Below are 15,462 nucleotides of genomic sequence, written 5' to 3' on the forward strand. Positions count from 1 at the left end.
TGAGGTATTTACATCTATACAAGTCTCTTATATTCCCCTCTCTTTATAACGAATGTATATTTCTTGTCTTAAGAAAAAAATTATTTATTTAGTTCACCATCTTAATCTATCAGGAACGGTGTATGCAAAATAAAGCAAATCGGTTAGTTGGAAATTAAAGGAAAAGAATATTATGCATATTTCAGGCCCAAAGAGTTTTGCTAGGGTTCGATATAAGTGGGTGAGTTTGTTTGTTTTCTTTCCTCATCACTCTTATTATTGGTTTTATTTCCTTGTTAAAATGATTGACACTCATCACTCTTGTATAGAAAAAGGATAATAAAACAACACAAAATCCTACTTTAGCTCAAATGTTCATAGCAACACGCAAGGAAAAACTAACAAAGCGAAAGCCTGGTGACTTAAGGGACAAATTGATTGTAAGATTCATTCCCATTTCATGTAGTTAAGTTTTTTGCATTTATTTTGTCAATACTAATTTTTTTTCTTTCTCTTTTTAACAATCTAGGATGAACTTCAGGATTCGGGGAAGGATGTTGATAGTGTAATTTTCAACTTTTATTGGTTCTAATAACAAGAAAAAGTCTCCATTAAATTTTTATGGAAGGGGTGTTTCATCAACTCAATTAAAACAGAAGGCTTTGATGAATGAAGTTGAAGAGAAGCATGCTCAGGAGGTTGAAACTCTACAAAAAGTTTATGAGGACAAAAGGCTACAAGATAGAAGGGAGATAGCAAATGGTCTTAACTCCCTCATTTCTCAACTTCAACAACAAAATCCTCAAATGTCTTTTGATCTAAGCATGTTTGGCTCTTTATTTCTTGATAATCAATGTGAGAAGGATGGTAATACGGCAAAAAAGTTCCTACTACATTCTTCGGCTTCTACATCCAAGGTACAAACCTTTTGATTTTTATATTACGCAAAGTAGAGGTAGATAGTGACTAAGGTCTTTATTATTTTTCTCTGTTTTTTTGGTGCATTTGAGAGATATAACTAATTAAGTTGGGAAATTCTCCACAACAGCTAAAGACACATTAGAAGTTATCTTCCTTTCACAAAAAATTCATTGAATTTCGAATACCCTAACATTACTATTTATTGCTAGGTCTAGTACCTTATATGTTTGTTTGCAGAGCTTTATAGTACTACACATTAATTTAAAAAATGCTTCAGTTTTATCAACATTAATATATGCCTTATTTAGCTAGCCTTGTAACTTTATGGTAATAGTAGTATGAAATTGTTGTTATTAAATTTTTGTTGGTTAAATTCAAGCTAGTTAAATTTCCATTCTTGCATTTGCAAATATTTTCCTAGGGAAAATCTAATTGAGTTGTATAAAAAAAAATAAAAAAATTTGCTGTATAAGTAGTAGATTCCGAACAATGTTGCTGTTGAGAACTGGTTTCTACTTGAATTGTATTTAATATACTTATCATTTTCTAGTAATTAGGTGTTTATTAATTATGGGTTAGCCGTAAGATTAACTTAATAAGGTTACTATGTGTATTACTCCGTATTAATAAAGAGTAGAGTGCTACTTTACTGAATATATGTTTTGCTGTGCCATCATACGTAATTTTTTAGAGCTAATGCTATTGTATAGAATTCTCATATTAAGTTTTGTTATTTCGTAAAAAAAAAAAAATATTAAAAATTAAAAATTAAAAATTAAAAAAAAAAAAAAAAATCATCCAAGCCTTTATCTATTTTTTTATACCTTTCTTTTTTGTTATTTTCATCATGTTATTAGTTATGTATTTACATTAGGACATTCGAAATACAAAGTATTTTAATTCCTGACTTTTTGTAAAAAATTTGCAGGGGGTGAATAGTATGGAGGATGAATGAGATGAAGATGAAGAAGGCAGCTTGTAAGAAGAAGAAGAAGAAGAAGAAGAATGTGACGTCATTATTCAATTTGAATTCTTTAACATTTCTATTGTTATTGTTTGGATATAATTTTTTCTTATATTTATTAGCTAGACTAATATTATAGCGTAGAGGTGGGCAACGTGCTGTGCTGGGCCGCCACGGGCCGTGCCTCGCCGTGCCTGATGGTGGCTCGTGTCGTGCCGTGCCTGCATCTTGGTGTGTCGTGTCGTGCTAGGCCACCATTTAGCACACCCTAGCCCACGGCACGACTCACGTGCCTGGCGTGCCGTGCCGTGCCGGGCACCGGGTCGCCCATAATTTTTTTAAATTTTTTTTTGAATAACTTTTAAAATGGATATACTATTTAAATAATTTTATTAATTTAAGTTTATGTTTTTTATATTATTATTGTTCTTTTTATTCTTCTTCTTCTTCTTCTTCTTCTTCTTCTTCTTCTTCTTATTATTATTATTATTATTATTATTATTATTATTATTATTATTATTATTATTATTATTATAGTTTTTTATTATTATTTATGTTATTTTATGGCCATGCCCGGCGTGCTGTGCTGGCGGGCGAAACAACCTGCCGCCCGAGGGTTCGTTCCGTGTTCATGCCGGATTCTTGAAATCGTGTTCACGGCAGGGCCCACGGCCCACTCCTCGGTCACCGTGTCATGCCGGGCCTGGCCAATCTCGTGTTGGCCCGTGCCGCCTGCGGGCCGGCACGGCCCATGCCCACCTCTATTATAGCGTATAACATACTATGAAACAATAGATTATTGAGATGGATTTGGTGTTGAAATCATGTTGATACTGCTTTTGTTTGTTTTTTTTTTTTACTAATTAATTATATAAGTTAGGGATCTCGAGTCAAATGCTTATTACATGTTTTAATGATCAACATTTTTCTTATATAAAAAATTCACAAGAATACTACATATTTCACTCTTTCAATATTATATAGCAATGTATTACAATCTGAAGAAAAAAAATAGCCAATTCATTCTAGTTATTCAATTTTATATAACTTTTGAAGTGTTGTCTTTAAAATATTTGGCAACACTTATGTATTATTGCTAGCAAATACAATAAGTGAAAAGGTTGTTGCATATTATGACATAAGATGACAATTTTGAATTGTCTTTTAAGATGGCAACAGTTTTCATTTGTTGTCTTTGTTAAACTGTTGCCTTAGTTATTATTTTACCTTGATTTTTAAAGGCATTCCTTTGAACTAAAAAGTGTTGCCTTATGAATAGACAACGGGGGCATAAACTACGCCTCATATGTGTTGCCTTAGGTACAAGGCAACACTTTTTAATATTAGGCAATGGTTTTTCACTGTTACCTTAGCTTCATTTTGTTGTAGTGATATAATCTAATCTAAATTAAAACTAGATCTACAAAACGAAAACCTTAGCTTGAGAGTGGGTGGCTCGCAACAGTGGTTGTCGGCACCGTTGTTGTTGCGTCGTTGGTGTTGGTGTTGATGTTGATGTTGGTGGTGGTTGACGTTGGTGGTGGTTGTCGTTGTTGTTGTTGTTGATGATGGAAAGGAGGACGGAGAGAAAGAAGAGGAGGACGGAGAGAGAGAAGAAAAAGAAGACAAGAGAAAGAGGAGGGAGAAGGAGAAGAAGATCGAGAAAAAGGAGGATGAGTGAAGGAGAGATCGAGAAGAAGAAGAAAAAGAAGAGAAGAGGAGAGGATATGAGAGAGAAAGAGAAGGAAAAAGGGGAAAGAAGAGGCGGAAATGAAGTGGGGGGGGGGTGGTTTGGCTGTTTTAGGGTTTGGTTTTTTTTTTTAAATTAGATTCCGACGGATATAAATTCTGTCGGAAATTTAGTGTTCCGATGGAAAAATCCGTCGGAAAATACATATATTTCGACGGATTTATATTCCGTCGGAAATTTCCTATGGATTTTCGACGGAATTGTTGAATTCGTCGAAAATTTTCGGCAGAGTATAAATCCGTAGGAAATTTTGCATTTTCCGACGGAAAAACATTTTCGTCAGAAATTGTCTGTCGGAATTCGGCCTATTTCTAGTAGTGGAACATTTCAGGAGTTATCCTCATTAATAAACATATCTAAAGTAATATCAATATTCATAATTGTATCAGGATTTAAATCTAGTAAAGCTATAATATTAGTGTGAGCACACCAAATATCTACCCCAAAAAGTATAGACGAGCCATTACCAATTTTCCAACAAAGGCCTCTAACTAAAAGAGAACGGATTTGGAGAATTTTTTTCCAAATCCAAGAATCTGTAGGATTAGGATGATAAGACAAAAAGTGGGAATGCCGAAGATATTTAGCTAAAACTGATTGAACCCATGGATAATCTGGGTTAGAAAGGATCTTCCAACCTAACTTGGCAAGAAATGCAGAATTGACAGTATCAATTTTACGTAGACCTTAAGCCCCTTGGTTTTCTGGTTGACAAATAATGGCCCAAGCAACCACATGGAAACCTTGTTTCGAAGGGGATTGTCTCCAAAAAAAACATCTCGATTACTTTTATCTAGAGCAGAGGTAACCGAAGAAGGTAACCTAGCTATAGTCATTTCATAGGAGGAGATAACCTTTAAGTGACTTTGAATCAAAACAACTTTACCAGCTTTAGAGACTAAATTAGAAGATCATGAATTCATTTTTTGATCTGCATTAGCAATAAGATGCTAGAAATAATCTTTATTATATTGGGAAGCTAAGAATCAAAGAAAACACCCAAGTAGCGACCAAGAAAGGACTTAAGGGTCATATTAAAATAGCTAGCAAGGGAAGACTTATTTTGGTTAGAGACGTATTTAGAGAACACAATTGAGGACTTATGAAAATTAATTAATTAACCAGATAGAGAGGCAAACTCTACTAAAGTAGTGCGCAAAGCAGCACAGCAGAAGAGGTTGCCTTACAAAATAACAAACTATCATCCGCAAAAAGTAAACAAGGAATAGTTGGGGCAGTATGGGAGATTTTAACCTCAATGCCTTAAGATTTATTCTGGCTAAGGACTAATCTCTTCGTCAAGACTTCCATACAAATAACAAACAAAGCAGGAGAGAGAGGATCTCCCTGTCTTAAACCCCTAGTGGGTTTAATCAAAGTAGTAGTGACATTGTTAATAGAAGGAGAATAAGAAACAATAGTAATACAAGATTTAATCCAATTAATCCAAATTGAGCTAAAACCAGAAGCAGATTGAGTAGGCCATAAAAAGTTCCACTTAACACGATCATAGGCTTTTTCCATATCAATTTAAGGGCTAACCAACCCTTTTTACTCTTAGATTTATTAAAGAGATTAAGAATCTCATGTACTTAAGGAATATTATCTTGAATAGCATGCATGATCAGGGGTAAAAGCATTCTAAAGAGGGCCAATAATTTTCTATAGGAAAGGTTTTAATCTATTAATTTATTTAGTTATTATAAAAGAGCCTATTAGCCAGATAGCTATTTTTAAAACGCATTTGATAATATGTATATTTTCATATATTTAATTTCATCAACAAATTGGTACAATTTTCTTGTTGTTAACCAAATGAATTTCTTACACTACAAGAAAACAGCCCATTTCTGACGAACTGGTTCCAACGGACACGTAATTCCGTCGAAAAATTCAAATTTCCAACGGGTTTTTTTTCTGTCGTATATTTCCGACAAATTCAAACAATCCCTCCAAAATTTCAGACGGAATATAAATCCGTCGGAATATTTGTACTTTTCGACGGAATATTTCGCCAGGAAAAGTCATTTCCGACGGAAAAATATTCCGTCGGAATATAACTTAAAAAATAAAAATCTTTCTTTAAACCCTAACCCTCTTTCTCTTCTGCCCCTTTTCTTTTTTCCCTCTCTCTCCTGGTCCGCCTCTTCTATTTCCTCTCTTTTCTTCTCTTTCTTTCCTCTTCTTGCCCCCCTCCATTTTCTATCCATGACAAACAACAACAACAACCAACATCACCAACACCAACAACAACCAACATCACCAACAAACAACAACAACGGAGACCACAACACCATAACCACCGTGCAACAACAACGGCGACCACAACAACACCAGCAACGTGCAACAAAATCAATTGCATAGCCACCGTCGCGAGAATCGTCAACCGCACAAGTATTGTAGATCTTGTTTAAATTTAGGTTAGAATGTAGATCTAGTTTTATTTTTTAATAAATTTTTTATTATGGTTAATTTTTCAAGTAATTGTAATATTAGTTTATAAATTTTTGTGGATAATTGTATATTTATTTTAATCCTTCAAATTTGTGGTTAGATCTACTTGTTTTGATTTTCTTTTGGGTTAATTGTCATTGTTTTGGTGGTTAACTTTAGGTCTACATGTTTTGGTTAGAACTACCTGTTTTGGTGATTAATTTTTTTTTGGTTAATTTTATTTTCGATTTCTTTTTGGTGGTGAACGGTGGTCGTGGTGTGGGGTTTGGCTGGTGGTGGTCATGGTGTGGGCCTGTGGGTGGGGGCTGGTGGAGGTCAAGGGGGAGGTGAGGTCGTGGGGTGGTGGTGGGGTGGGGTGGGGGGCTTTTTTTTCCTGAGTAAGATTTTTCGGCGGAATGTTTTCCATCGTAAATTTCCGACGGATTATTCCGGGCCGGGAAACCTCTTCCGATGCTTGGATATTACCATATTTGGCATGATGCCAATGTTTTAAATCAGTTTTGGTGCTTAAGCTTTTGTAAAATACAGAAGAAACGAGAGCCATTAAATCGGGCTTTCCAATTCTTAGAAATCATATTCGTAGCCTCTAAATATGTTGTCCACACATTTTGGAAACAAGAAGTAGACAATATAGGAGTCATATTATTATTAGTAATCAATGTGATAGGAGCGTGATCCAAAATGGAGAAATGTTCATATAACAAAGAAGCAGAAGGGTATAAGTCATACCACAGCGAGCTAACAAAGGAACGATCTAATTTTTCATATACAATATGAGAATGAAACGGGCTTTTCCAAGAGAAAGAATTACCAGTAGCAGGGATATCGATAGCTTGAGTAAATTGAGCAAATCTTTGTAATCTAAAGCATCTAGAGAGAGTAGGGGCTTTTCCACCCTGTTTATCATTTAATAAATATAGGTCATTGAAATCACCTATAATACACCAAGGAAGCGGAGAAGCAAAAATAAGATCAAAGAGATTTGATCAAAATAATGGCTTTTGAGCAGCTTGAGCCGGAGTATAAATTGAAAAAAGTATAAACACAAAATCAAGTTCTAAATCATGAATAACTAATGAGGCAATTCTATGTTGTAACTGAATGACTGTAACACTTATCTTAGAGGAATTATAACAAACCCACATACCACCACAATGACCTTGAGGATTAATTATGTGGACAGTTTCATAACCCAAAGATTTACTTAATCGATGACTATTTGCAAGAGAAATCATAGTTTTAATTGCAATAAAAACATCCGGATTACTTTTCTTTAGCAGAAAAATCATCTCACTAATGGCCTGAGATCCCTTAGCAGTTAGCACCCCTTACATTCCAACTAATAATTTTCATAATGGAAAAAATAGGAAAGAAGAGACATCATATCGTAATAGAAAGAAACAAGAACAAGTAGTACAAGTACTAACAAAAGCTAGGTCTTAAAAAGACCAAGGTCATAAGCTCCAAAGGGAACATATATATATAAAGGATAAAGATGATTATATCATCATTATCATTATTAGTTATTGTTTAGAATATGTAAATCCTTGATTTACTCTTTAATTTTGATAGTCTAAGTATATCCGATCCCTTATAATTAGCTAACGTACCTAGTCATATATTGTATCCAGTCATAGTTTGGTATGTTCAATGTTCTAATCTTGTACTATATTACTCGCGTATATTCATCAATATAATTAAACTTTCCAACATTCTCTTTCTCATAACTCTATCAATATAAACATATTAAAGCCGCAATACAAATGGTTCAAATAAGATAAACTACTATAAAAAAAAAATATTCAAGGAATTCAAGGCTAAAGGTGCGGGTAGCCATGAAAAGTAACAGAGTAAACCATTCAAGAAGCTCAAACTTTGGAAAGGGAGGGATGTAACTTCTGAAGAGATAAAGAACTGCATAGAAAAGCAAAATCAGAAAATTAGTATAGCATACAACAACATAAAATTGACAACTTATCCAAAGACAAAAGTTATTGTTATCAAATTGAAAGCAAAGGAAACCCATAAAAAGAAAATAAGATAAGGACAATAAAACTAGTAGGAGTAGTCGATGAGAACAAAGAGAACAAAGTAGAGGAAATAGGAAACCATGAACAATCCATAAATACCAATACAAAAAGATAGGAAGGAGGCATGTAGTACTTAAAAAGGTACAGCAAGAAAAGGCCTCTAATTGAAGGTAATAATCTACCAAAATAAAATTAAACCCAAATACAGTGGGAATCGGAACCAAATAAGGCAAATTAAGTAATAGAACAAAAATAGTATGCATCCAAGAAGAATAGGAAAGAAGTAACCAAATAAGGCAAATTAAGTAAGCATGAAAAAGAATTATGCAAAGTAAAAGGCAGAGGGAAAAGTCAAAGCATCCTGAAGCATCAAAATAGCTTGAAATACGAGTACATGCACATTCATATAACCAGAGTCGAAGAGTATCAAAAAAATATTCGCCCTTAAAAGTTAAGCTCGTTAAGAAACAAACAAGAAGCCCCTTCCTAGGGTTGAGCAAAATTATCTGGAAACCCGAAAATCCAAACTGTAACCGAATCGGAAATTAGGGTACCCGTTTAAATAACCATAACGGTTCGGGTATCCGATCCGATAATTTGTTATCGGGTATGGTTATTGGGTATTATTTTAAAATTAACGGTTATCCAATCCGATAAGCAATTTTTTTTTTCCTACTTAAATCTATTTATCCAAAATCTAAACTCTTACTTTACTTCGTAATCACTTCATAATTTAAATGATTAGTAATTATTAGTAATTTGGTCATGATCATGTGGTATTATTGTTAAAAAGTGTTGAATGATATCATAATAACTATATTATAAAGTCTAAATTTTTATTATTAGATATCATACTGGGTACCCAATAACCGATCCGAAAATTCAAGTACCCGAACTTATTGGTTCGGGTAATGGACATCATTTTTAATGTTATTGGTTATCGGGTACCCAAATCGATAGTGTTAACGGTACGGGTACCCGACCCATGCTTACCCCTACCTTCCCTGCTCCAAGTGATGACATTTTTTATTTTCAATTTCAGTTTGAGTTTGTTAAATGACAATTGTGAAAATAACCTAAATTTTGATCTGTAGTCGGACGACTGTCCTGTCTTCTAATTAGTCAACTCTAATCCTCTTTGCTGGGGGTTGGCGGTGGCGGCAGAGTAAAACACATACAAACCCAGCTGTAGGATAGAGAGAATAGCTCCAGTAGAATTGCAAACCTTCACTCAAGAAAGATAAATAGGATTAGGATACTATTGCAACTTTTAGAAGCATTCGTTAAGGCATAGAAAATAGAAATGTGCAGATGCTATGGGTTGTAATTGATTACCAGAATGTAATAATCAAATTTTGGGGTGGTGCATGCATATGCACTCCAAACAGCTCCGTTAATCAAACCAGCAATTGAAAGACATAGTGGCATGTATTTTACCCTCTTCGTAGTTATGACCTTGTGCTGTTGGCAAACATACAACTACGTGAGAATATATTTTTGAACTCAAACTCGTATAGATAATATGTAGTAATAAAAACACTGTTACATAACATAAAGAAATACCAAGTATGAAAGTAAGAGGTGTAAGACTCAGTACCATAACAGTGAGAGGTGCACAATAGAAAAGGATCCCAAAGATGACATAAAAGATCCCAACAAAGGTAGACCTCAAAGCATGGGTGTGGAATGCTAGTAGTGTGATGCAGATTAAGACAGACAACCATAACCTCGACGTATAAGTACATGCAAATTGATTTCTGAATTACAACAACAGAAATCAGTTACTTTAGCTTTATAAATTAAATGACAATTCAAACAAAAGAGAAGAATTGAATATGAGTAATGCTTACCCTACTGAAACTGTCTCCGTAGTACGAGTATACAATGCAATAGAAAATATAGAGAGCCAGTCCAACACAATTAACAGGAACAAAAAAAACAGTGTGAAAATTGGAGTGCACCAACGGCATTGAGTAAATCACCCACATGGAACAGTTGATCAAACCCGCTATAATAGGATGAAACTTATATTCCTCGTTATCTTTCTGCTGATAAATCCTCCACATTGTAGGCCTGTTTTTTATTTTTTTATTTATTTTATTTGAATAATAAATAACAATTAAAATACTAATTACACAAGAAAGAGGAGAGAGAAGTGTAAATAAAAATAGATAAATCCATACCCAATAGAGCAAAACAACAAGAAGGATGCAACATTACCTACAAAATTAATCATCCAATCAAAATTAGCAGGCCTGGCCTCAAAAATTTTTGGGCCCAAAAAAAAATTCATGCTAAGCTAAGATGAAAATTTTACAGTAATATCTTTTGAAAAACAACCATAACTCGAAAATTCTACAGTAACCGCACTAAATTCCAACCCAGATTTCAAACCCAATTTAAAGTCCTCATCAAATTCTCTCTCTGCTATTCAAAAAAAAAAAAAAAAAAAAATCAAATTCTCTCTCCAATTTCCGTAATTGAATTTCCAAAGAGCAAAATAATTTATTCTCTCCAATCATTCATTTATTACTCTCCTAACTTATCTTAAATTGACTGAAATTTTTTCTCTTTTTTTTAGCAATAGTGAAGAACTCAAACATTTTCATGTCTATCAAAGATTTTTTAATTATTTTCTGATTTTACTCAAACCACCCACTTAATTAAGGTATTAACTACCGCTAATTAATTGTGTAATTAAGCCAATATAAGTTATTATCAGTTTATCACTAATTAATTGTGTGATTAAAAAATTACAAAATGACGTAATAAAAATGAAAACAGAGAAGAATAATCATACCCACAATACCAATAATGGTATGAGTCGTCAGACTCGTCACCATCGTCGCCATCGTGATTGCTGCAGAATTTGGAGAGAGAAAAGTGAGAAGTGGGTCCCGTAGTAGTGGACGAATAGTAGGATATTTTACTTCATTACGAGAGTGTAAGAGTATGCCCACACCAATGTCATGGTCATGAGGAGAGAGAAAGGTCTTAAATGTATTAATATATTAAAATAAAATAAAAAAAAGCTTACTTCTTACTCATGACCAAGGCTAGAGCATACCAAAAGTATAAAATGTGGCATTGAATTGAAGGCTGCCACGTGTACAAACACTAATAATTTCTTTTTTTTTTTTTTTTTTTGAAAGCATTTAGGAGAAAGATAAAATCATAATCAAACTTTATAGGGCAATCATTGGGGTATTAAAATGACTTTGGTCATAAAATTTGGTCATTGATGAGGTGGAATATAGAATATTAATAAATAATTTTATGACAAAAATTTTTTGGTCATCTGATGGCTATACTCTAATAGTCATAGGTTACAATTTAGTACTCCGTAAAGACAAAACTCGTAAAAACTGGACCCATCGATTTATTTTTAATAGCTTTATCGTATCAACTTGAATTTATTCTAGGATGTGGGACTATCCTATGATATTTTTCTTGAATTTGTTAGGGCCCCAAAAGTAGGTATAGTTTGGAGGATGAAAAATTAAGGCAAGGCTTTACATACTACGTATCAGAATAACCTTACCAAATTAAGCTACCATATTATGGACTGGAAAATTGCTACTTTTCTGTTTTTTTACAAATTTTTTTTCCTAATTAATTGATTTTGTTACAATCAGGTTGCTCTTTTCGGATGTATATTTAATGGCAAGGCCTTTAGGGAATTGGTCAGCCCTGTATTTCTTAAGGCTTACCAGTGGCAAATTTAATTACATTCCCCTCCCCACTTCATAAATATCTAAGGTGATGTTGTTCGGATTCAATTACTCGTGTTTGACATGGGTTTGGTGCAAAATGAAGGGGCTAATTTAAGCACTACTTTATACTTTGTAATAATACTTTTCATGTAAGGAAAAATATATTCATGTGAGATCTTTTTAAATTCGTTGCAATATGTACTATAATAATATATAACTTTTATAATTTTTACTTATGGAAAATTGAAGTTATTAATCGTTAAAATTTTGCATTGACAAGCGTGATAAAAGAAACAGGTCAAGTAAAAAAAACGAAGAAAGTAATAAATTATCATATCATATTATACGGAGTATTCAAGATACACGAACAATGTGACAATTAATTAAGAACAAAGATACACTAATACGATGAATTTGTATGATTTTAAATTGGCCCACTAATGAATTTACTTTAGGGGTCGTTTGGTTGGGGTTAATAATGGAAAGAGAACGAACATGTCTCATTCCCTTTGTTGTTGCTTGTTTGTCAATTTTTTCATATCCTTTACCCATTTTTATTTTTGCGTTTACCCAAAATCAGTCTACATTGATTCCCCACCCCCCCTAGACTTTTCCATTCCCTTTCCTAAGCCACCACTACACCACCATACCCACACCAGCAACTAGTTACCCCCACCGCCCAGCCACCTCGCCAGAACTCGCAGCAGCTTCCCCACCCCCTCGCCGGAATTCGCCGTAGCTTCCCTACTCCTCGCCGGAACTCGTCGCATCTCCATCTCTCCTCACTAGAACCCACTTTTCACCATCGGGTCAATCTCTCTCCTCCTTTTCACGGCGACGCTTTTGCACTTCGACCCATTTTCTCTGTCCTCCCCCCCCCCCCAATTCTCACGGCGGTATTCTTTGACCCAGAAAACCGAACCTCAAGATCTGCATTCTCTTTCTTCGATTAGACCCGGAAACCGAATCTCAAGACAAAGCAAGATTGAGTTTTCTCGAAACCTTAGTGGCTAGGGGAAGGGACGGCCGACGATTTTAAAGGGAGGAGATCGTTTTCTAGGGTTTTGCGTGGGCGGGGGAAAGTTTTGCGTGGCGGCGAGGGGTGGGGGAGGTTCGACGACCGGCGACGAGGGGTGGGGCAGGTCGTGGCTAGCCGGTGGAGTGGCTTAAGAAGTGTGAAAGATGGGTTGTGGGGTGATGGTGGTGATTCCCTTTGTTTTTGTAAATCAAACAACATATTATATGGAAAAGGTTTCATTCCATTCTCTTTCATTCTCTTTGTTTATTCCATTTCGTTTACCCTATGTAAACAAACGACCCCTTAATCCAAACAAGTATGAAAGAGGTCTTTGGGAATGAAGAACAATCAAATTTATATAATATTGTCGACATTTGAGGAATGCTCCCTGAGCAAATCAAGAAGGGACTTCCATCAAGAAGCTCCCTGTGATCAATTTCGAATTTACATAGCAATTCATCCAATTCTTCTTTCCAATTTCACATAATGATGTTTGTTGCACCATTTGTTTACAGGTAATTATTGTTTTATTTCATATGTCAAATCATTATTGATGCATCATGTAATACTCCGTAAGTTGCTTACCTTTATAAAGCAAAGCTGACAAATTATGACACAACATTGTAACCAAAATTAGACTTAATTTTCCATAATAATAATAATAATAATAATAATAATAATAATAATAATAATAATACACCATGAATATGCTTAAACACATACACTACACTAGTCGTCCCTAGGAGATATTTCACTTTTTTTTTTTGACGAGACATTTCATGGCATTATTTGATTAACTATTTTATTATTATTATTATTATTATTATTATTATTATTATTATTATTATTATTATTCTTTTTTTAGCATTGTTCATCATGTAATTAATGTACTCCTTCCGTATTTTAATAAGTATTATAGTTTGACTTTTTTCAATATTCACATAATGGTTTTGACTTGATTAATTTACCAATGAATAAAAAACAAATGTTATTGTATAATATATTGTTGGATTCGTTATAATGTATACTTTCATATTATAAAATTTCCTATGATTTTAGTAAAATATAATTAGATAAATTAATGGTCAAAGTAGTGTCTCGGCATGCGTGTTTGGTCAAACTGTAACACTTATTAAAACACAGAGGGAGTATACTTTATAGCACATTATAAATTATACAAGTAGGTTTTTATCGATCTGATAAATCTGATACAATATTAAAAGATTTAAAACATGAACACGACCCATTTACCTGAAATGGTCATTTTGCTAAAAAACAGTGGTTCATTATTGTCTATTTTTACTCAACAATTGCGATTTTGTTTATAGTATTCATAATTGTCTGAATTTTGCTCATACTTGTCCTTGTTAATCTTGAATTTAGGATCTTGTGGAAGGCGATAGCGCACGAAGCTACCAGGCTGTTAACATACGTTTGTATCATATCATCATATGATGTGCATAGATGAATGGCTAGTACGAAGTACGGAGTATGTCATGTCCAGTTTGCAGAATAAATGTTGTTGATTCGACTCGATATTATTCGGGCTGCAGAAATGTGCTACAAAGTTAACTAATTGTATAAGGATTTTGTCATTTTCAACATGTAAAAATCTGGAATCATAGGGCACTTTGCTGATTTTGGAATTGAGTTGATGTGAAAAGTTTAACTACCTACCATTTTCCATTTTGTTTATGCCTTGTATCCTGAAATGCATTATGGATGTCAACAGTGAGAGCTTCAGAGGAATCCCTTTTTTTTTTTTTTTTTTTACAAAAGCAGAATACAGATAAAACAAAATTAAAGTGAAACAGTAAAATTAACTAGATTATTACGACAATCATTAGCAATCAGGTGTGCTTGTTGAACTTTATCCCGGTCTACCTTGAGGATATTACAGAGTTGAAAATGAGATCCAAGTTGACCAATCTCTTGTAATGTCCAATGCAGGGTCACATTAGTATTGGTTGGCCGCCGAAAAAGAGCAAAACTAGGACCTCAGAATCCGTGTAAACCAAAACATTTATAAAGCTATGACTAAGAGCTCACTTTAGTGCCGAAACGCAAGTTATCACTTCTGCCATAAGTGCTGAGTCATCAGTAATCCCAAAACTCCCTCTGACCTTCATCTCGTCAGTATCTGTGAAGGTAGTTGTCCATCCAATCCCATACTGGTCTGTATCCTTATGCCAAGACCCATCATTTCAATGGCAATGGTATAATCTAAGTGGCCCATAGAATTCCCCACAACAGTCTTCTCATAGCCAAGCCTAGCCTGTAGGAACCCTGGTGGAAAAAGGCGGTTATCATCATAAACCTTAAGGACTCCTAAAGAGCGGAGGTCAGGCTTAAGGTAGTCTTGGAGGCTTTTCCATCTTTTAGATGCTGCATTGTTGTAACAAAAAGAAAGGAAAAGAAACGGTTATAATTTATATATAAATACATTTTTTAAAGTGGTACAAGTTCGAGAGTAGTTTAGGACAAAATAACAGATTTGATTAGTGTTATTGTTGCATAATAATTCTTAATCTTTATTCTTTAATCTTTTTATATACAACCCCATGAATTAATTGTATCCTTTGTACTGAAAAAAATAAATAAACACAAAAACAAAGCTTGAGAGTGGAATTAAT

The 15,462-nt window shown here is 34.1% G+C and overlaps 1 pseudogene; it reads left to right on the forward strand.

The window, feature by feature from the left end:
* Positions 1-11,310: 11,310 nt before the first annotated feature.
* Positions 11,311-14,467, forward strand: LOC110731503 (annotated as a pseudogene).
* The last annotated feature ends 995 nt before the right edge of the window (positions 14,468-15,462 follow it).

This window comes from Chenopodium quinoa, unplaced genomic scaffold (genome assembly GCF_001683475.1).
Source record: "Chenopodium quinoa cultivar QQ74 unplaced genomic scaffold, ASM168347v1, whole genome shotgun sequence".
Taxonomy (NCBI): Eukaryota; Viridiplantae; Streptophyta; class Magnoliopsida; order Caryophyllales; family Amaranthaceae; genus Chenopodium; species Chenopodium quinoa.